This window comes from Hyperolius riggenbachi, chromosome 1 (assembly GCF_040937935.1).
Source record: "Hyperolius riggenbachi isolate aHypRig1 chromosome 1, aHypRig1.pri, whole genome shotgun sequence".
NCBI classification, from domain to species: Eukaryota; Metazoa; Chordata; class Amphibia; order Anura; family Hyperoliidae; genus Hyperolius; species Hyperolius riggenbachi.
In genome coordinates this window covers 320,250,852-320,275,130 of record NC_090646.1, presented here as the reverse complement: position 1 = coordinate 320,275,130, position 24,279 = coordinate 320,250,852, and the positions used below count along the sequence as shown (strand labels likewise).

At 48.4% G+C, this 24,279-nt stretch overlaps 1 protein-coding gene across 5 annotated transcripts in view; it reads left to right on the top strand.

The window, feature by feature from the left end:
• LOC137509573 (uncharacterized) overlaps positions 1 to 24,279 on the top strand; it is a 348,789-nt gene that overhangs the window by 28,489 nt on the left and 296,021 nt on the right. For 3 of the 5 annotated variants that reach the window (XR_011020495.1, XR_011020494.1, XR_011020496.1), the window contains exon 2: positions 8,913 to 9,025. The exons of the other annotated variants lie outside the window; for them this stretch is intronic. The gene's annotated coding sequence lies outside the window, so the exon portion shown is untranslated. The remainder of the gene's footprint in view (positions 1 to 8,912; positions 9,026 to 24,279) is intronic. 5 annotated transcript variants of the gene reach the window in all.

The following is a 24,279-nucleotide window of genomic DNA, read 5'->3' as shown; positions in this document are numbered from 1 at the left end:
GAGCAGCGTCCGCATGGCGCTCCCCTCCTGCACCAGGGAGTAGGGAAGCAGCTGTGATGCCATGGCCCGGGCCAGCAAGCCATTTAGTTTGCGGATCCGCCTGTGGCTTGGAGGCGGAGGCTTGGTCAGACCCTGAAAGGTGTCGCTCAGCAGGGTCTGACGAAGCTGGGATGCAGGGGAGACAGAGGAGAGAGACGAACACTGGCTGCCAGCCTCAATGTCTGTGTCCTGAGTAGCCGAGGTGGAAGAGCGCTTGCGTGCTACTACTGCTGCTGCTGTGGGGGATTCACGACCCTGAGGGAGGGATGATGCTGCTGCGCTGGTGGGCCTTCTGCTCTAAGGAACCCCTGCCAGCAGTGCCTGCTTCCTCTTAAAGTCCGCATACTCGCGGCAGTGGCGGATTCTCAGGTGGCCCTGGAGGGATGAGGTACCCATCTTGCTCAGACTTTTCCCACGGCTCAATCTTTTGCTGCATAACCTGCACACCGCATACCTTTTGTCATCAGTACATTCCTCAAAGCAATCCCACACTGGTGACTTTAATTTACTGCGGCCCCCACTAGTAGTGTTGGGCGAACAGTGTTCGCCACTGTTCGGGTTCTGCAGAACATCACCCTGTTCGGGTGATGTTCGAGTTCGGCCGAACACCTGATGGTGTTCGGCCTTTTAAGTTCGGGTTCGTCCCGAACTACTGAATGGCCGCCGAACAGGGCCCCTGTTCGGCCGAACAGAGCCCTGTTCGCCCGAACATGCCGCAATACAGCCCCCTATGGGGTCGCAGGCATAAGGGGGGAGCATGCCCCGATCGCGGGGGGGTCGGAAATTCCCCCCACCCCCTCCGCTAGCGCTCCCCCCTCTGCCCGCTTCCCCATACAAAAGTTTAAGGCAAGTTAAATAGTACTTGGTGGCTGGCACTGGCAGTGGAGTGAGGAGGAGGAGGAGTCCGAGTAGCAGAGTGACGCGTTGAGGCCGGGCAGCGGGCGGTTCAGCGGTAGTACCCTTGTGGTACTTCCGCCCTTTCTCTGACCTCACGTCCTCTGCATACGAGGGTACGCGTCACGCGTACCCTCGTATGCGTCATCACGTAGAGGACGTGAGGTCAGAGAAAGGGCGGAAGTACCACAAGGGTACTACCGCTGAACCGCCCGCTGCCCGGCCTCAACGCGTCACTCTGCTACTCGGACTCCTCCTCCTCCTCACTCCACTGCCAGTGCCAGGCCAGCCACCAAGTACTATCTAACTTGCCTTAAACTTTTTTTATGGGGAAGCGGGCAGAGGGGGGAGCGCTAGCGGAGGGGGTGGGGGGAATTTCCGACCCCCCCCGCGATCGGGGCATGCTCCCCCCTTATGCCTGCGACCCCATAGGGCCCCCAAAATGGGCATGTTCGGGGGTCCCATTGACTTCCATTGAGTTCGGCGTTCGGGCCGAACATGCCGAACATCTGGCCCATGTTCGGCCTGTTCGGCCCGAACCCGAACATCCAGGTGTTCGCCCAACACTACCCACTAGCAGAGGGTGCAGCGGAATAATGTGTGGTAGTAGTTGCCGGGGGTTGCATGGTGGTGGTGCCGGCTGAAGCAGTGTCCTGTCTACTTCCTCCACGCCCACTGCTGCCGATGCCCCTGCCCCTGCCTGACATATGGCGATATCCTTGCCTAGGCCGAGGTGACTCATCATCCTGCTCTGCCTCTGACCATTCTTCCACGGACTCAGCAGGCTGCACATAGTTAGGGTCCACAACGTCGTCATCATCAGCAGCATCATCATAATCCAGCTCTTCCTCTGACTCCCCCGCCTCCTGGCCCTCCTCTTCTGTCCCTACATCCCCAGACACAGACCCCTCTTCTTCATCACCAGAACTCAACAACGCTTGTGATTGTGGCCCGATCTCAATCTCTGCCACATCAGTCCCTAGTAAGTCCTGAGCTTCTTGCATCAGCAGGTTCCCAGATGCCGGACTGAGGGACAGAACGCTGTCATCCTGGGAGGGCTGCTGACCAGTGGGTGCTGGTGTGGATGTCACAACAAGCGTGGGACGTTGGCTGCTGCTGCTGCTTGGAGTGGTGCTCACAGTAGAGGTCTGGGAGGAAGTCATGATGTCCATGAGTACGTCAGGTTCCATTTGCTCAACCACCACACGGGGACCAGAAACTTTAAAATATTTGGACAATGGCGTCCGCTGACTCGGCCCAGGCTTTGCTGCCCCCCTTTCTGCTGCATCACGACCACGTACAGCTGGGCGTCCTCTCCCTGGACGTGGAGCAGTCCCAGAAGTGGCTGAGGCAATTGAACTCCCTTTCCTCTCACCCCGCGAAACCCTGCCAGACATGTTGCTAGTAGTGAATCACTGGATGCAGTGGGCACAGTACAAGGTCACTGAAGGATGCACCAGGCACAGTACAACGGCACTGAAGGATGCAGTGGGCACAGTACAAGGTCACTGAAGGATGCAGTGGCCACAGTACAAGGTCACTGAAGGATGCAGTGGGCACAGCAGTGGGCACTGGATATACAACTAGGTCACTGAAGAATGCAGTGGGCACAGTACAAGGTCACTGAAGGATGCAGTGGGCACAGTACAAAATCACTGAAGGATGCAGTGGGCACAGCAGTGGGCACTGGATATACAACTAGGTCACTGAAGGATGCAGTGGGCACAGTACAAGGTCACTGAAGGATGCAGTGGGCACAGCAGTGGGCACTGGATATACAACTAGGTCACTGAAGGATGCAGTGGCCACAGTACAAGGTCACTGAAGGATGCAGTGGGCACAGTACAAGGTCACTGAAGGATGCAGTGGGCACAGTACAAGGTCACTGAAGGATGCAGTGGGCACAGCAGTGGGCACTGGATATACAACTAGGTCACTGAAGGATGCAGTGGGCACAGTACAAGGTCACTGAAGGATGCAGTGGGCACAGCAGTGGGCACTGGATATACAACTAGGTCACTGAAGGATGCAGTGGGCACAGTACAAGGTCACTGAAGGATGCAGTGGGCACAGCAGTGGGCACTGGATATACAACTAGGTCACTGAAGGATGCAGTGGGCACAGTACAAGGTCACTGAAGGATGCAGTGGGCACAGCAGTGGGCACTGGATATACAACTAGGTCACTGAAGGATGAAGTGGGCACACAAGGATGTCACACTGTGTAATGAGATGCTCATATGCCAGCGAGCGAGCAGTGGGCACTGGGCACGGCACAAGGTCACTGACAGAATGAATGAACAGCGCTGGCAGGGAGTGGCGGCACCGGCGGTGTGACTGGCTGCCTGCAAATAGTACAAGTGTATAACTGTCACTGGAATATGCAAGTGAACACTGCAGCTGCACTAACCTGCCTGCCTGCACTACACACAGATAATCCCCACTCCCACTACACTGACTACACTGCAGCACTGAACCTGCCTGCACTACACACAGTTAAATAATCACTAGACTCCCACTACACTACACTGACTACAACTAACTACAGCAATCACTCACTGACTAGCTAACTGTGTACAGTATAAGAGCAGTGTTAGCAAAAAAAACGCTTTGTTTTTAACACAATAAATGCACTTGCTCAAACAACAATGACCTAGAGATAATCCTCTCAGCACCACAGTCTAGCAAGGACAGAGCTTTTCCATCATGGCCGCCGCTTTATATTCAGGAGGGGAGGGCATAGCTCCCCTCCTGTGATTGGTTGCTAGGGCCTGGTTGGGGCACTCTGATTGGCCTGCAATGTGTCACTTCCGCATAGTTTGACGCATTTCCGCTAACCACGACTTCAGCGCCGGGTTTCACGAGCGTGAATGCGGATTTCTGTCCGCATTCACGCGTAGCCGAAGCAGATTTTCGTGGTTGAAAATCTATTCACGGCTTAGCGTGTCCGAGGCGGAATGCGTCAAAATGGTCGTGAATCCACACGTAAGCGTGATCACGACCTGGCGGTGAGCACCACTGCATATGTCATCAAGCTTCCGTCTTACCTGAAAGACTCCACACATCTATTATCAGAACTAACCAGCATCAACTGGCAAGAGAGATACCAATGGCTTACTTTGGATGTCTCAGCCCTTTACTCAATATACATCACAAAATAGGACTGAAAGCAGTCTGGCACTTCCTTTCACAAGACCCTAACATGCCGGAGAAACAGAAACTTTTTTTGATTAATGCAATTTTTTTCACCTGTCCTTAACCCGTAATAGCTTCAGATTTCAAGATGCTATAGATTTACAAAGGAGGGGCACAGCTATGGGGGCAAGCTATGCCCCCAGCTATGCTAATCTCACAATGGGCTGCTTCGAAGGTCTTATACTAGGCTCAGATAACCCCTACACCAATAATATCATCATGTACAGTGGGTTGCAAAAGTATTCGGCCCCCTTGAAGTTTTCCACATTTTGTCACATTACTGCCACAAACATGCATCAATTTTATTGGAATTCCATGTGAAAGACCAATACAAAGTGGTGTACACATGAGAAGTGGATCGAAAATCATACATCATTCCAAACATTTTTTACAAATCAATAACCACAAAGTGGGGTGTGCATAATTATTCGGCCCCCTGAGTCAATACTTTGTAGAACCACCTTTTGCTGCAATTGCAGCTGCCAGTCTTTTAGGGTATGTCTCTACCAGCTTTGCACATCTAGAGAGTGAAATCCTTGCCCATTCTTCTTTGCAAAACAGCTCCAGCTCAGTCAGATTAGATGGACAGCGTTTGTGAACAGCAGTTTTCAGATCTTGCCACAGATTCTCGATTGGATTTAGATCTGGACTTTGACTGGGCCATTCTAATACATAGATATGTTTTGTTTTAAACCATTCCATTGATGCCCTGGCTTTATGTTTAGGGTCATTGTCCTGCTGGAAGGTGAACCTCCGCACCAGTCTCAAGTCTTTTGCAGTCTCCAAGAGGTTTTCTTCCAAGTTTGCCCTGTATATGGCTCCATCCATCTTCCCATCAACTCTGACCAGCTTCCCTGTCCCTGCTGAAGAGATGCACCCCTCGAGCATGATGCTGCCACCACCATATTTGACAGTGGGGATGGTGTGTTCAGAGTGATGTGGAGTGTTAGTTTTCTGCCACACATAGCGTTTTGCATTTTGGCCAAAAAGTTCCATTTTGGTCTCATCTGACCAGAGCACCTTCTTCCACATGGTTGCTGTGTCCCCCACATGGCTTGTGGCAAACTGCAACCTTACTTCTTATACTTTCTGTTAACAATGCCTTTCTTCTTGCCACTCTTCCATAAAGGCCAACTTTGTACAGTGCATGACTAATAGTTGTCCTATGGACAGAGTCTCCCACCTGAGCTGTAGATCTCTGCAGCTCGTCCAGAGTCACCATGGGCCTCTTGACTGCATTTCTGATCAGCGCTCTCCTTGTTCGGCCTGTGAGTTTAGGTGGATGGCCTTGTCTTGGTAGGTTTACAGTTGTGCCATACTCCTTCCGTTTCTGAATGATCGCTTGAACAGTGCTCCTTGGGATGTTCAAGGCTTTGGAAATCTTTTTGTAGCCTAAGCCTGCTTTAAATTTCTCAATAACTTGATCCCTGACCTGTCTTGGACCTGTCTTGTGTGTTCTTTTGACTTAACGGTGTTGTTGCTCCCAATATTCTCTTTGTCAACCTCTGAGGCCCTCACAGAGCAGCTGTATTTGTACTGACATTAGATTACACACAGGTGCACTCTATTTAGTCATTAGCACTCATCAGGCAATGTCTATAGGCAACTGACTGCACTCAGATCAAAGGGGGCCGAATAATTATGCACACACCATTTTGCAGTTATTTATTTGTAAAAAATGTTTGGAATCATGTATGATTTTCGTTCCACTTCTCAAATGTACACCACTTTGTGTTGGTCTTTCATGTGGAATTCCAATAAAATTGATTCATGTTTGTGGCAGTAATATGACAAAATGTGGAAAACTTCAAGGGGGCCGAATACTTTTGCAACCCACTGTACAAGAGGTACATTGATGATTTGATCTTGATTTGGGACGGTACCGACAAATCAATAAGAATCTTCTGTTACTATTTAAACGATAATGACTGGGGCCTCACTTTTACTTCTAAACACCACCCGACAAAGATTGACTACTTGGATTTGATCCTATACCAAGAGGGAGGGAATATAAGATCAAAAACTTCTTCAAGGCGGTGGACGCCAATTCATACATATACTATTATGTATGAATTGGCTATAAGAGCTGCCATTATAAGCCTTGGAAGAACAATATTCCTTTTGGCCAGTTTCTTAGGATTCGTAAAAATTGTAGTGAGGTAGAAACCTTCGACCAACAAGCACAGATCCTTATGGATAAGTTTACTGATCGACACTTCCCCAAACAATTAGTCAACGAAGCCAGACGGAAAGCTAGAAATACCGATCATAACAATCTGATCGTTAGGAAGGATCCGAATACCAACAGAGCAATAGGTAAGGAGGTCAACTTCATTACCAGGTTCTCGAGACAGCATAAGGACATCAAGGAGATTATAAGGAAGTCCTGGCCTTTACTCCGAATGGATCCACTTCTTAAAGTCGACATAGAAGAAAAACCTAAAGTCATTTTCCGCAGAGCCAAAACTCTCAAAAATCGAGAGTTGCCCCCCGCAAACTCAGAGGAGACACACAAACAGTGGCCGCCCCATTAACTCAAAGAAGTACCCAGGGGTTAGTTACGCGATGTCAGCAACCTCGGTGTCTCTACTGTGAGAAGATCAGAGAAAACGCCCGCAACTTCATATCTAAGACCACAGGAGAAGAGCACACCATTGGTGAGATGATGGATTGCTCAGCAGACTTTGTAATTTACCTAATAACATGTCCCTGTGGGCTGCAATATATAGGCCGGACCACCCAGCACCTTCGTACCAGATGGGGTCAACACAGGAGAAACATCCAGAAGGGTTATCTAAAGCATGGTCTGTCTAAACACTTCAAAATGGTTCACAATTGTGAATGTGAAGATACCTCAATATGCCCCCTGGAGAGGATTGCAGAGACAGTACAAAACAGAACAGGAAGACTAAGAAGCAGGGAAATGTTTTGGATTTTCAAATTGGGAACCCTGCAACCAGAGGGCCTCAACATATGTCTGGAGCACAACTTATGAAACATGATAGAACCCGTAGGGCCTATTTTTAGGAACCACTTTTGAGGGCCATCTATCAGTTCACACTTCCCTACCGTTAGTTTATAGGCCTATCCCTCCGACCAGTAGGGGCACAAGTTTTTACCTGGTTATACTTGTCCCTCCCCCCCATCCATCCTATTTAGACCCTCGGGCATTTCATCCCCTTTTCCTTCCCCTCCGCCTCCCTCCTCCCCCCTCCTCCGCCCCCCATTTAGACCGTTGGGCACTTCCCCTTTCCCTTCCCCTCCGCCCCGTCCTTTCCCCCTCTTCCCCCCCCCCCCTCTTTGCCTCCCTTGAAGCAAGGATATACCATCTCCGCATAGGCTTACTGCACCTACATCTTCCCTTACGCCTTATCCGGCGTGCCCCTTTCATTTCAAGATCATGACACTTATGATTGAATATATCTACAATTTTAATCAGAGGTGCGAATCTGACATGTTAACTCAACAATATATACTATTAGGCTATTTCAGCCTCTCTTTGTATAATTAATCGTAATAATTCATTTTTAATTAATGTTATTATTTTTCTCATATCTGTATTACAGTAAATTGTAAAGACTTATGGGACTGTGTGATGCCCTCTATAAATGTACACATAGACATGTTATTGACTCCTGATAGAGGTCCAGTTTGGGGTGAACTTACACCCTTTTTTTTATTATGTTCATTTTTATTGATATTTAGTACTTTGTTTTAATGAATGGTGTATATGAAACATGATATATGAAATATGCCTTTTATTGCTATATGCCCGGATAGGGATGTGACTCTGTCCATTTCACCATGTGTTTTATTACTAGAGACCTGCACCCAGAGGATCGTGTTCTCCTATCCTGCCCCCTGTCCTTTGGCCACATAAACCACGGGCTTCTACAAAATGGCCGCTATTGAGGACATTTGTCCCCGCTCTGCCAGCTCAGCCTTTTATTTTTAATATGGTCCCACACTGGCCCTTTATTATCTACGTCACACGCTGGCCCGAGCGTGTCTGACGCTGCCCTCCCCTTTTCATGCTCGTACGCCACATGCCTGTACTAGTGCGGCAACGCTGTCCTCTCTGTGTAGCTTAGCAACGCATACACAGAGCGGGGCTACGTCCGGCCCTCCGCACTGACGTCACGCTGCATATCAGCGCAGTGACGCCATATGACCATGCCCCCTACTCCGGAATTGAACCAGCGCTATTTATTCCCCTAACAGCCACGGCGTCCTCCATAAAGGCGCCCAGGATAGCTGCACTACTTTCATCAGGTAAGTGCTATGACACCTCCTCTGGCCTTATGCTGTGCAATACCCGATCTCTTAGGAGCAGTTGTTGTTTCTTTGCCCATTACTAACCCCCCCCCCTCATAGTTCTATGAGTGTTTCCCTATTTCTCCTCCTGGCATCTCTCCCATTCCTCACATGGGTCCTCAATATTTCTGGTCCTTAGTGTTACCCTTGGCCACCCTTTGCAGGGTGTTGATGACCCAGTTAAAGTCTAGCACTTCCACTATATATTTTTATTTCATGGCTTAGATATATATATATTCACACATATTTATATGATCCCATGGATCTTGCAGAATGTGATAATATGCCCTATTGTTTTTTAGCTAGTACCTCATATTTGTACTACAGCTTCGGTATTGTGTAATTTAGAGTATTTTTATGTATGTTTATACCGCTGATTAATTTGGATATCAATGTTTTGAGTAGTGTGATGCGAAGGAATTGTTGTTTTGTGTATTGATGCTATCCTATGTGCCATGTTTGTTTTTAAAGGCACAGTATTCGACCTGAAGAAGCGGTTTTCACCGCGAAACGCGTTGTCAGTTAAGTGCCCAATAAAGTTTTTTACCTTCTATACTAAGTACTGGATGGACTACTTTTTCAAGGTAGGACCCTCCTCCTTTCTTAAATATTGCTTGTTAGCATTGGAAAAACACCGTAATTGTGCAAATACATCGGGCGACTCCTCAACCCTTCTATAACTGTATCATCTGCCTCCCCTTCGTGATCACGTAAGTTCCCACGGGTGTGCACTAAGGCCCCGCTTATTTTACAGGTTTCGTCGCATACAGCGACTCATCAGAAGCTTGTGCGGCATTCTACTAGTTAAAATATATACCCTTTGCGGCAACTCCCCCATCCACTCCCATCCCCTCCATCACCTGGAAGTTCTACACCTTGGACCAATCATAGCGCCCCCCTTACCGGAAATGACCTTCCCAGTTCCATAGCAGCCAAGACGCCGTCTCTCTCCTACTACCACGCTACCGCGCGTGTGTCAGTTCAGAGACGCGTCCCTTCACTCCGCCCCCCACCCACATCGCGCGCTTTGTATACGATCTCTATGGCAACCCACAGATACTGTGAGTTGCACGGCCTCACTGCTTCTATCAATGTTAGCCCATCGCAGTACTCATCGCGCTATCATAGTTTACAGTAGGGGCCCCTCATCCTAAATTAAAGAGCCTCTCCGGATGCCAACCTGGAGGGAACCTTGCATTATATTCAGAACTTGTTCACAAATACATAGTTGCAAAATAAGGAACCAAGGAATAAGGGCAACAACACGTGTATGTCCAAAAAAATACCACTGTGTGGTCTCTATATTTAGTATCAAAAAAGGTTTAGGTGCGTCCTAAGACTGTGATCCATATTAAAAGTTTGACAGATCTGTCAATACATTAAAAACATACATGGCCAGCCCACGCATCCAGCCATACACACTACCGACCCACAGCAACCCGGTTAGCCTATCAATGTAAATAACCTATAGATCAATGGGAGAAGCGTATTCCGGGGTTCAGAAAGACTAATTAGCAACACCAGACAGCTACATTGCTCTAAAGTGGCATGGCGAGCAGACGCCGGATCTGACTGTCCATACGTTAATCACAGGAACCAACTTGCTTGATACAACACAGATGAATATATTAGCGACAGTTCATGCAGCATACTTTGTATCACTTCCTAATGGCAGCTCAATCGCAGCTGTTCAAAACAACGGAAGTGCTCAGTATATATGTGTCGCAATCATGCTCAATTTCTAAGCATGCATCACCATATATTGATATTAGCAGTTCTCAGTGTGATGTATCGGTGCAGCCTACCTGCTGTTGTCTCTCACCCAACCACTTGCCGCATGCTCTCCAATGCCCTCTAGATATTACTGAGTCTACTTCCCGGATGGTATTGCCCAAAGTCCGTGCTGCATCGCACTCAGGTTTGTGCAAACCATGGACCTCCGTGTGTAAGACGGCTTCCAGGTACATCCACTGTATCAGGACGGCGTGTGCCGCGTTACCACGTAGTGTTGGGGAGGAAACGCCTACATGTTTTGCTTGGTCCAATCCCAAGCTTCCTCAGGATGGAAGTGGTTTCCCAGAGGGGCCTTGCGCTGCCCTTCTTATACGTCAATGTAACTCCTCCCTGCTGGCAGGTTACGTACATTCATTCATTTCGTATAGAGGTTTCCATCTAGTGGCGGAAAAGCTAACTCTGTTCAATACATTTTCTCATTCAAACACAACAACAGTATCATTTCTCACTGGCTTATCCTACAAATGGCTGGGGTCAACAGCTTCATAAATAACTTTTTAAAGAAAAATCAACATTCAGGCCATCAGGTGCCCTTGAGCCCAAATTATACATCCATTCAGCTTCACGCTGCAGGAGTATTTTTTCAAGGTTACCACCACGTATATTTGGTTTCACAACCTGAATGACTTTTGCTCTTAGGCCCCGAACTTGTCCCGCATGCTGACTTTGAAAATGCTGAGCAAGTGGCGACACTGGTTTCCCACTTGCAATATTAGAGAGATGCTCACCAATTCTTGTTTTAAAGGGGCGGGTTGACATACCTACATATATTTTCCTACATGGGCAGGTGACTAGATATATAATACCTTGCGACTCACAATTACAAAACATCTGTATAGAGAAATGTTTTTTACCATTTTGAGACTCAAAACTGCTTGTTCTATCCACATAGGGACATATAGTACACCGCACCTGTACATTCCTTTAGGGGGGGATCTTTTCTGCAACCAATTATTGGTAGATTTTGGGGGTAATACTGTATGCACTAGTTCATCCTTTAAATTTCTATCTCTATGGGCTGTTACCAATGGTCTTGGGCCCACAATTTTCTCAATTACCGGGTCAAGGCACAAAACTGGCCAATGAGCGGAAAATATTTTGTTAATTTCATCCCAATGTGTCCCATATTTTGTAATGATCCTCGTGCAATTCTTTTCCCCTTCCCCCACCTTTTTCTCTTGAGGAACCAGTAAGGAGCTTCGCTCTCTCTCGCCTGCATTTTGCAGGCTGGTGAGCAGACTACGGTGCGGATATCCGCGTTGTCTAAAACGTGCGTACATTCGTCAAGACTCATCACGAAATTCCTTTTTATCCGTGCAATTTAGCCGGATCCATAGGAACTGTCCGGTCGGGATGCCCCTGACCAAGGACGGAGGATTATGGCTCGTTGCGTGGAGGAGTGTATTACCCTGTAACATCTGCGCACACCGGGTGTCTCCGCAGCCACCTCGGGTCCCGGTTCAGAGGTGTTTTCCGTTCCATCGCCATCTAGCACGCTGAGGACGGAATTGTCATTTACACATAGGGTTGCTGTATCGCGCGGCCGCGCGTGTAGACAGGACCTTTATGCTGGGAGGAGGCGCGTCAGCTGACCCGCAGGTCGGCTGACGTCAGAGGGGACTCACACCACTCTGGATTGGTTGATTATTGGTGGGCGCGGCTGTGAGGTCTCCTCTGCTTCTTAAGCCTTCTCTGCTCACTCGCAACCTGTCTGCGGTTGCGAATACATACGTGTTAGCGCTCAGACCTTAGACTAGTATCCGGTGTGCTTTGATCTGGGAAGAAACCAGGGATTTCACACAAGACTAGGATTATTATTATTACTGTATAGTTGATACTCTGTGTATGACTCTGGCTATCTCTGACTCTGCTCTTGCTTATTGATTCTGTACCTCTGCCCATCTGATCTAGTTGCTGAAACACTGCCTGAATACTTACTACTCTCTTGCTTACTGATTCTGTACTGTATCTTTCTCTCAGTTGCCGAACCCAGCCTGTCTGACCTCTCTACTCACCAGTGGGCCCTTGCCACTGGTGAGGTGTTCTAACAGTTCCCACCAGCTCCTCTGGTGAGGTTCTGCAACCAGTTAGTAACTGTGTTCTAATAGTACCCACCAGCTCCACTGGTGAGGTTCTGCCAAACTAGTCAGTTACTGTCCATAGGTAACCAGACAAATCCCGCTGCACCAATAGGTTGGGTGAAGTAGAAAATCCTTTATTCTTTAATCCATCATCAGTGTTACAATAAAAAGCTCACGCGTATCGGAGCATAAGATGGCTCCTTAATCATAGCTCTGATGATTAAGGAGCCATCTTATGCTCCGATACGCGTGAGCTTTTTATTGTAACACTGATGATGGATTAAAGGGATACTGTAGGGGGGTCAGGGGAAAATGAGCTGAACTTACACGGGGCTTCTAATGGTCACCGATGCTCCGGCCCCGCCTCCGGTTCACTTCTGGAATTTCAGACTTTAAAGTCTGAAAACCACTGTGCCTGCGTTGCCGTGTCCTCGATCCTGCTGATGTCATCAAGAGCGCACAGCGCAGGCCCAGTATGGTCTGTGTCTGCGCAGTACACTCCTGGTGACATCAGCAGGAGCGAGGACACGGGCATGCAGGCGCAGTGGTTTTCTGACTTTAAAGTCAGAAATTCCAGAAGTGAACTGGAGGCGGGGCCGGAGCATCGGTGAGCGGCTGTGCCAACACAGGATGTCTGCGGGGGACCATTAGAAGCCCCGGGTAAGTTCAGCTCATTATCCCCCGACCCCCCTACAGTATCCCTTTAAAGAATAAAGGATTTTCTACTTCACCCAACCCATTGGTGCACAAAAGAGTTTGTCAGCACCCCAAGTAATAATGACTGAGTGCAGGGATGCTCGGATGTGCCTCATCCACGAATTCGGCAATCCGCGTGGTTGCAAAAAAAAATCCGCATGCGGATTTTCGTCCGCGTCCACGCAACCGCGCGGATTTTCTGCCGTGAATGGCGTAATCACGCGTGGATTCCCGCCCGGAGGCGGATTTTCTTTTAACGTTAATAACAAAGCCCCCATACATGCTACAATCCCCCAAATTGCATGGATTATCGAGGTGATAAGGGGCAACTTAAAAAATTCCCCCAAAAAATGTTTTTCTAGAGAAAATGGATTTTAAAGTGAAATCAACACTTTAAATGGGGCTATTAATTGGGGCTATTAATTGGTAATAAGTGGCAATGACATCACAGCAGAGTTGTCAGTGGACACGGGCAGTGTGAACGCAGAGTGCAGTGGTGGTAGCGACTGAGTCAGGAGAAGGACTATGCGGGCGGTCAGTTCAGCAGCACAGAAGGACCACGGCAACATACTGGTGGTAGTAGTAGCAGCACAGCGTCATAGTGCTGGCCAAAAAATAAAATGCACCCGGCGACCCGGGCAGTGTGAACGCAGAGTGTAGTAGCGACTGAGTCAGGAGGACAAAGCGGGCGGTCAGTTCAGCAGCAGCAGCACAGTTGTAGTAGCACAGCGTCATAGTGCTGGCCAAAAAATTAAATGCACCCGGCGACCCGGGCAGTGTGAACGCAGAATGTAGTAGCGACTGAGTCAGGAGGACAAAGCGGGCGGTCAGTTCAGCAGCAGCAGCACAGTAGTAGTAGCACAGCATCATAGTGCTGGCCAAAAAATTAAATGCACCCGGCGACCCGGGCAGTGTGAACGCAGAGTGTAGTAGCGACTGAGTCAGGAGGACAAAGCGGGCGGTCAGTTCAGCAGCAGCAGCACAGTAGTAGTAGCACAGCGTCATAGTGCTGGCCAAAAAATTAAATGCACCCGGTGACCCGGGCAGTGTGAACGCAGAGTGTAGTAGCGACTGAGTCAGGAGGACAAAGCGGGCGGTCAGTTCAGCAGCAGCAGCACAGTAGTAGTAGCACAGCGTCATAGTGCTGGCCAAAAAATTAAATGCACCCGGTGACCCGGGCAGTGTGAACGCAGAGTGTAGTAGCGACTGAGTCAGGAGGGCAAAGCGGGCGGTCAGTTCAGCAGCAGCAGCACAGTAGTAGTAGCACAGCGTCATAGTGCTGGCCAAAAAATTAAATGCACCCGGCGACCCTGGCAGTGTGAACGCAGAGTGTAGTAGCGACTGAGTCAGGAGGACAAAGCGGGCGGTCAGTTCAGCAGCAGCAGCACAGTAGTAGTAGCACAGCGTCATAGTGCTGGCCAAAAAATTAAATGCATAAAAATATACTGTACACCTGCACACCAATAAGTTCATTGCAAAAAATCTTTATAATAAATATATACAAAAGGTGAACATGCGCATATACAAACAATATTGCACAAGCTGAGACAAACACTCAAAATGGACACTATGTCAATGGTATAACATCACAGCACTGTGGAAGTGGAAGTGGGTATTGTACTCCTGGCATGCACCAAAGTGTCACGCAAATTCTTGGAACGTCTAAATGCACAAATTGGCTGTTCACCGAAAACGCTTGGAAGAGATGGATCACTGCTCAAAATATGCCAATGTTTCCTCACGATTTTTTGTGCCTGTAAAGAGAGTGGAGAGTATGTTAAGATCATGGGAAGTCTTGATTGGTCACGTCGGGGATTAAATCGCAGTAGAGTCTCTCTGTCCCTCTGTGAAGCTCTCTCTAGTGCACTATCGAGTACCTGAGAGTCATAGCCCCTTGCCAGAAAGTTTGCATACATGGTCCCTGCTTCTCTAAAAAAAGAGGTATCATCTGAGGAAATCCTCCTCAGTCGCAAAAAGTGTCCAGGCTGGGCGTTTGATCAATTAGCTTCACTATTTATAGTACGATATGACAACTAGATGGCTACAGCACTCCCTGGGCAACTTCTGACCCTCTGACGAAGGATCTTCAATCCGAAACGGCGCTGTCAGGGTAATGGACGTTTGACACTTTGTCATGAACTTTGTGTGATCCTGGGCTCTCCAGCTTGCTTGATGTCTGCTCCATGAGGATTGTATATTGCTGCAGTTCCGGGATCCTTGTGGTTGACTTCACAGCTCTCTATTTTGTTAGCCCTTGCACTATTTTGTACTGGTCTTTTGCTGTATGCACTGCTGCATACACCGCTGTATTAAGGTCTAATGCTTAATGTGATGTACAGTGCTGTGATGTTATACCATTGACATAGTGTCCATTTTGAGTGTTTGTCTCAGCTTGTGCAATATTGTTTGTATATGCGCATGTTCACCTTTTGTATATATTTATTATAAAGATTTTTTGCAATGAACTTATTGGTGTGCAGGTGTACAGTATATTTTTATGCATTGTAGGGGCCATAGGCCCTATTTACCATACCTAGCACCCAGATACACAGTTGATTTTGCTTGTTTGTGGGTGTGCAAACCATATTTTTATACAAAAAATTAAATGCACCCGGTGACCCGGGCAGTGTGAACGCAGAGTGTAGTAGCGACTGAGTCAGGAGGACAAAGCGGGCGGTCAGTTCAGCAGCAGCAGCACAGTAGTAGTAGCACAGCGTCATAGTGCTGGCCAAAAAATTAAATGCACCCGGTGACCCGGGCAGTGTGAACGCAGAGTGTAGTAGCGACTGAGTCAGGAGGACAAAGCGGGCGGTCAGTTCAGCAGCAGCAGCAGCACAGTAGTAGTAGCACAGCGTCATAGTGCTGGCCAAAAAATTAAATGCACCCGGTGACCCGGGCAGTGTGAACGCAGAGTGTAGTAGCGACTGAGTCAGGAGGACAAAGCGGGCGGTCAGTTCAGCAGCTCAGAAGGAGGACCATGGCAACTTACTGGTAGTAGTACCATAACACCAAAAAATTAACCAAGGTAGGCACTAGGAAGGTAGTAAATGTCTTTATAAAGGCAGGCATAGTTAACAACAGCACATGCAGCAGCCACTTCATGTCCCCCTGTGTCCGACAATAGGGGCCAGGAACTCACCTTCCACCCAAGCCTGGTTGATTTTCAGGAAGGTGAGTTTGTCCACAGAGGCGTGGGAGAGCCGAGAGCGCTTCTCTGTGACCACGCCACCGGCCGCACTAAAGCATCTCTCTGAGAGGACACTGGAAGGAGGGCAGGATAGGAGTTCCAGGGCGTACTGGGAAAGCTCGCTCCAGATGTCCAGTCTCTTGACCCAGTACTCCAAGGGGTCCACGGGGCTGTCGGTGTCATTGAGCCCGCAGGATGACCCCATATAGTCAGACACCATGGTGGTCAGTCGTTGCTTGTGCTGGTTGGTGGTGGATGCTGTGGCGGGCACCTCTGTTCTGGGCTGCTGCACTGCATACAGGCTCTTGCTTAGGCTCTTCAGGTCTCCGGGGCGCCAGTTGCTGCTGCTGCTGCTGGTGGTTGTTGTTGTGCTGCTAGTGGCAATGGCAGGCACCTCTTGCTGGCTTGGCAGAGCAGTTACAGTGGGGGTGGAAGGCTGGGGGAATGCTTCCAGTAGTCTGCGCACAAGGGCCTCCTTCAACTCCCCTGTGCGTTGCTCGGTAGTGGATGGCGTCATTAAGTCTCCCAGCTTCCCCTTCAGACGGGGATCAAGCATCAAGGTAATCCAGATGTCCTCCCTTGAACGCATCTGGATCACCCGGGGGTCCCTGCGAAGGCAGCGCAACATGTGCACAGCCATGGGAAACAAGTGGGCCCTGCCAGCAAGATCTTCCTCGTCCTCGCCATTGTCCCATAACGCATGCCTGTCCTCTTCCTGTGCCATGTCGTTGTCCTCCTCAAACCGCCATCCACGTACAACGCCTGCTGCACTCTGCCGTGGGCCGTAAAGGACAGGTAGCGACCTGTCCCAAATCTGCTACTCCACGAGTCCATGGTCACGTGGACCCGCTTGCCCACAGAGTAGTCCAGGGAACGGGCCACGTTTTCCACCGCAAACTTGTGGAGTGCTGGGATCGCGCTCCTGCTGAAATAGTGGCGACTGGGGACTTGCCACTCGGGGATGCCAAATTGGAGCAGCGTCCGCATGGCGCTCCCCTCCTGCACCAGGGAGTAGGGAAGCAGCTGTGATGCCATGGCCCGGGCCAGCAAGCCATTTAGTTTGCGGATCCGCCTGTGGCTTGGAGGCAGAGGCTTGGTCAGACCCTGAAAGGTGTCGCTCAGCAGGGTCTGACGACGCTGGGATGCAGGGGAGACAGAGGAGAGAGACGAACACTGGCTGCCAGCCTCAATGTCTGTGTCCTGAGTAGCCGAGGTGGAAGAGCGCTTGCGTGCTACTACTGCTGCTGCTGTGGGGGATTCACGACCCTGAGGGAGGGATGATGCTGCTGCGCTGGTGGGCCTTCTGCTCTCAGGAACCCCTGCCAGCAGTGCCTGCTTCCTCTTAAAGTCCGCATACTCGCGGCAGTGGCGGCTTCTCAGGTGGCCCTGGAGGGATGAGGTACCCATCTTGCTCAGACTTTTCCCACGGCTCAATCTTTTGCTGCATAACCTGCACACAGCATACCTTTTGTCATCAGTACATTCCTCAAAGCAATCCCACACTGGTGACTTTAATTTACTGCGGCCCCCACTAGCAGAGGGTGCAGCGGAACAATGTGTGGTAGTAGTTGCCGGGGGTTGCATGGTGGTGGTGCCGGCTGAAGCAGTGTCCTGTCTACTTCCTCCACGCCCACTGCTGCCGATGCCCCTGCCCCTGCCTGACATATGGCGATATCCTTGCCTAGGCCGAGGTGACTCGTCATCCTGCTGTGCCTCTGACCATTCTTCCACGGACTCAGCAGGCTGCACATAGTTAGGGTCCACAACGTCGTCATCATCAGCAGCATCTTCATAATCCAGCTTTTCCTCTGACTCCCCTGCCTCCTCTTCTGTCCCCACATCCCCAGACACACACCCCTCTTCTTCATCATCAGAACTCAACAACGCTTGTGATTGTGGCCCGATCTCAATCTCTGCCACATCAGTCCCCAGTAAGTCCTGAGCTTCTTGCATCAGCAGGTTCCCAGAAGCCGGACTGAGGGACAGAACGCTGTCATCCTGGGAGGGCTGCTGACCAGTGGGTGCTGGTGTGGATGTCACAACAAGCGTGGGACGTTGGCTGCTGCTGCTGCTTGGAGTGGTGCTCACAGTAGAGGTCTGGGAGGAAGTCATGATGTCCATGAGTACGTCAGGTTCCATTTGCTCAACCACCACACGAGGACCAGAAACTTTAAAATATTTGGACAATGGCGTCCGCTGACTCGGCCCAGGCTTTGCTGCCCCCCTTTCTGCTGCATCACGACCATGTACAGCTGGGCGTCCTCTCCCTGGACGTGGAGCAGTCCCAGAAGTGGCTGAGGCAATTGAACTCCCTTTCCTCTCACCCCGCGAGACATGTTGCTAGTAATGAATCACTGGATGCAGTGGGCACAGTACAAGGTCACTGAAGGATGCAGTGGGCACAGTACAAGGTCACTGAAGGATGCAGTGGGCACAGCAGTGGGCACTGGATATACAACTAGGTCACTGAAGGATGCAGTGGCCACAGTACAAGGTCACTGAAGGATGCAGTGGGCACAGCAGTGGGCACTGGATATACAACTAGGTCACTGAAGGATGCAGTGGGCACAGTACAAGGTCACTGAAGGATGCAGTGGGCACAGTACAAGGTCACTGAAGGATGCAGTGGGCACAGCAGTGGCCACTGGATATACAACTAGGTCACTGAAGGATGCAGTGGCCACAGTACAAGGTCACTGAAGGATGCAGTGGGCACAGCAGTGGGCACTGGATATACAACTAGGTCACTGAAGGATGCAGTGGCCACAGTACAAGGTCACTGAAGGATGCAGTGGGCACAGCAGTGGGCACTGGATATACAACTAGGTCACTGAAGGATGCAGTGGGCACAGTACAAGGTCACTGAAGGATGCAGTGGGCACAGTACAAGGTCACTGAAGGATGCAGTGGGCACAGCAGTGGCCACTGGATATACAACTAGGTCACTGAAGAATGCAGTGGCCACAGTACAAGGTCACTGAAGGATGCACTGGGCACAGCAGTGGGCACTGGATATACAACTAGGTCACTGAAGGATGCAGTGGGCACAGTACAAGGTCACTGAAGGATGCAGTGGGCACAGTACAAGGTCACTGAAGGATGCAGTGGGCACAGCAGTGGCCACTGGATATACAACTAGCTCACTGAAGGATGCAGTGGCCACAGTACAAGGTCACTGAAGGATGCAGTGGGCACAGCAGTGGGCACTGGATATACAACTAGGTCACTGAAGGATGCAGTGGGCACACAAGGATGTCACACTGTGTAATGAGATGCTCATATGCCAGCGAGCGAGCAAGCAGTGGGCACTGGGCACGGCACAAGGTCACTGACAGAATGAATGAACAGCGCTGGCAGAGAGTGGCGGCACCGGCAGTGTGACTGGCTGCCTGCAAATAGTACAAGTGTATAACTGTCACTGGAATATACAAGTGAACACTGCAGCTGCACTAACCTGCCTGCCTGCACTCTACACACAGATAATCCCCACTCCCACTACACTGCAGCACTGAACCTGCCTGCACAGCACTACACACAGTTAAATAATCACTAGACTCCCACACTCCCACTACACTACACTGACTACAACTAACTACAGCAATCACTCACTGACTAGCTAACTGTGTACAGTATAAGAGCAGTGTTAGCAAAAAAACGCTTTGTTTTTAACACAATAAATGCACTTGCTCAAACAACAATGGCCTGGAGATAATCCTCTCAGCACCACAGTCTAGCAAGGACAGAGCTTTTCCATCATGGCCGCCGCTTTATATTCAGGAGGGGAGGGCATAGCTCCCCTCCTGTGATTGGTTGCTAGGGCCTGGTTGGGGCACTCTGATTGGCCTGCAATGTGTCACTTCCGCATAGTTTGACGCATTTCCGCAAACCATGACTTCAGCGCCGGGTTTCACGAGCGTGAATGCGGATTTCTGTCCGCATTCACGCGTAGCCGAAGCAGATTTTCGTGGTTGAAAATCTATTCACGGCTTAGCGTGTCCGAGGCGGAATGCGTCAAAATGGTCGTGAATCCACGCGTAAGCGTGATTTACGACCTGGCGGTGAGCACCACTGACTGAGTGTGCTGGGGTAGAGCATGTATACATAGTACATAAAGAGAAAAGATACCCTTATGAACAGCACCACTGCAGACCATATGTATCAATCAAAAAAATATATTTTTATTGCAAGCTTTGCAAACACATACCAATGATACACAAAAATTTAAAAACATCTAAAAACAGCATAATATTGTATTTCATGCCATATTCAACATAACGGGCCTGCTAGATATACTAATCTATTATGTTCAGTCTCAGTAGATGTACAACCTGTAACCACTGGGGGCTCAGAGAATGAGCCCCCTCGTGGATGAACCCGGGTTCAGTAAGAATTATAAAGTGCAAAAACATTTTTGAAACCATGAAAGTGCATATAGTGGTACACAAACAAACATTAATTCAGCATATGCAATAACTGTGCAACCTATCAGACTAAAAGTGCAGTTTAAATACTGTCAGAGTCACTAATGACCAAGTGGAAGCAGCCTATTAGGATCTGCAAAAAAGTGAATAGGTAAAAGATACTTAGCCGGGTATGAAAAGAGAGGCAGGCAGACTGGCTTGGAAAGACGGAAGTATCCCCTCAGGACATAGCCCACATGCTCCGCGGTCGTCACTCCGCTTTGAAAGGTGAGGTGGATAGCCGTGAGGCGGCTATCCACCTCACCTTTCAAAACGGAGTGACGACCGCGGCTATCCACCTCACCTGAGGTGGCTATCCACCTCACCTTTCAAAACGGAGTGACGACCGCGGAGCATGTGGGCTATGTCCTGAGGGGATACTTCCGTCTTTCCAAGCCAGTCTGCCTGCCTCTCTTTTCATACCCGGCTAAGTATCTTTTACCTATTCACTTTTTTGCAGATCCTAATAGGCTGCTTCCACTTGGTCATTAGTGACTCTGACAGTATTTAAACTGCACTTTTAGTCTGATAGGTTGCACAGTTATTGCATATGCTGAATGATTGTTTGTTTGTGTAGCACTATATGCACTTTCATGGTTTCCAAAAAAATGTTTTGCACTTTATAATTCTTACTGAACCCGGGTTCATCCACGAGGGGGCTCATTCTCTGAGCCCCCAGTGGTTACAGGTTGTACATCTACTGAGACTGAACATAATAGATTATTATATCTAGCAGGCCCATTATGTTGAATATGGCTGGAAATACAATATTATGCTGTTTTTAGATGTTTTTAAATTTTTTTGTATCATTGGTATGTGTTTGCAAAGCTTGTAATAAAAATATACTTTTTTGATTGATACATATGGTCTGCAGTGGTGCTGTTTATAGGGGTATCTTTTCTCTTTATGTACCAACCCATTGGTGCAGCGGGATTTTTCTGGTTACCTATGGACTTTGGCAATTGACGTCCCTGCTCCCTTTGAGTTATACACGTGAGTGTAGCGGTCCCCCTTTCTTTTTCTTCAAGTATAGTCAGTTACTGTGTTCTAACAGTACCCACCAGCTCCTCTGGTGAGGTTCTGCCAAACAAGTCAGTAACTGTGTTCTAATAGTGCACCCAAAAGCTCCTCTGGTGAGGTTCTACCAAACTAGCCAGTTACTGTGTTCTAATAGTTCCCACCAGCTCCTCTGGTGAGGTTCTATCTATCTATCCGATACTGTGTTCTAATAGTGCCCACCAGCTTCTCTGGTGAGGCCTAGTTATTCTACTCTGTTACTGTTGCACCAAGCACTATACACTATTGCATTATCCTGTTAGCTATACTTGCATTATTGGTGATTCTGTAGATCATCATATAATCAGGTATAGTGTCTGTATTATTGGTGATTCTGCAGATCACACATAATCAGACATCTGTGTTGCTACACCGATCGTTACATACCCGCTGTGGGTTTTCTAAAAGTTTTTGTATGGAGAGTGCCCCCGTTGACACGTAGCTCCAAATCAAGGAACGTAATTGCTCTCGCATCTGTAACAGATGTCAATTTAATGTTCCGATTGTTTTGGTTCAACACTTCAACGAATTGATGGAACTCCTCCTTTGTTTTCCTCCACACAACGAGCACATCATCCACGTACCTCAGCCAAAGCGCTACCCCCGACCGGAACAGCTCCTGTACGTACACTTCCTGTTCCTCCCACATCCCTAAATGTATACATGCGTATGCTGGAGCGCAAGTCACACCCATACTAGTTCCTCGTACTTGTAGATAGCACCTCCCATTTTCCAAAAAATAGTTGTTCATAAGCACAAACTTCAAAAAGTCGATTAAATAGGAATTAGGTTCAGGATGTAATGGGTAATTTTCATCAAGGGCTTCTTCCACTGCTTTTAATCCTACGACATGCGGGATGAAGGTATACAATGACTCAACGTCAATACTTGCAAGATAATATCCCTCCTCTATAGCGAAACCATTGATTTTGTTTAGTACATGCATGGTGTCTCTTACATATGATCTAAGTCCTTCCACCAGGGGCTTAAATTTACCATCTAAAAACTGTCCCACGGCTTCACAAGGGCCATTTATTGCAGATACAATAGGTCTGGCAGGAGGGGGGGGGGGAACGTGCCCTTGTGGACCTTTGGAATCACGTACAGGGCAGGTCTGCTAAACTCCCCAACCTCCATGTATTTGAACTCTTGTTCATTAATTATACCCTGGTGAACACCATATTCCAATAATTGGTTTAATTCATCCTTCACAGACGGGAACGGGTCACCCTGGATTCTTATGTAGGTTTAGGAGTCGCTAAGCTGTCTGTCAACCTCCGCCCTGTACATCGTCCTGTCCATCAATACCACGTTCCCCCCTTTATCACTTGGCTTAATGACTAAGTCATCATGACACTTCAAGTCGTTTAATGCCCACCTCTCATCATGTGATAGATTGCCTTCCCCAAACGCTTTCCAATTCAGCTGTTCCAGATCACGGGCGACCAGGTCTAGGAATATGTTTATTATTATGGAAAGGGGGCATGTACTCAGATTTCACTTTTAAATCGACATGTGCAGGTATTTCAATCAGAGATAGCCAGTCCTCATTCTCTTCATTACCAAGTGGTACTTCATCAAATGTGTAATTTTTAGCCTGATCCTTTACGGGACAAGTGGACATATGTTGTTTGCGGAGATATACTTTTCTCAAGAATAAAGTGATGTCCTTATATACTTCAAATTAATTCCCTCTAGTCATTGGGGAAAATGGCAACCCCTTATTTAAGATACTTACATTTGCGGTCGTTAACTCAATATTTGTATAATTCATGAGGTTATTAATTATTCCCACTTCATCCTCTCCCTTTATAATACTGTCCTGTTTCTCAATTCCCGCCCGTGGCTCTTCTCTTCTTTCTCTCCTGTACCTTTTCTTGTTTTTGGATTTTTTGGGTTTGGCTCTATTCTTTTTTCTGCACCTTTCTCTGTCCCCTGAGGGTGTTTCAAAACACCTTTGGGTTGAACTGACTCCTCTAAAAGTCACCCCTTTATCCTCCTCATCTGACACCTCAGGCTCAGATGCTGAGGCTTCTGACACCGGCCTATCACCTCCTTTTCCCTTGGGTTTTTTACCTCTCTTTGTTTTCAGGGGAACCTTTACTCCAGTGTGCCATTCCAGTCTGTCTCTTTCAAATTTTGCCTGTTTTGTCCTCTTTAGATAAACATTATATTTTTCGACCTCCCTTTTAACCTGATAATTATATCGCCCAAACTCTGGATCATCTTTATATGCATCCAGTTCATTTGCAGTGCCTTTAACTTCCTCACTGATCTCCTCTAGTTGTATCTTTTCCTCCTCTACTATCATCTCCATGTATCTAATGCCATGAGAAATGCTTTCTTCCTCCCATTTAGGGAGGAATCTAGCATTTTGTAAATGTTGGGCAGGGATGACTTTTTCACGTAGACCAGGGGGAATGATTGCTGCCTTGATGTATCCCTCCAAAGAACATATGTTCCATTTTTCTTTGCAAATATTTGTTATTTTTATGCAACCGAAACAGCTTTTTAAGATCATCACCAGTGTCGCCATTTGCAGCTGTAGCTCCAACCTCTTTTGC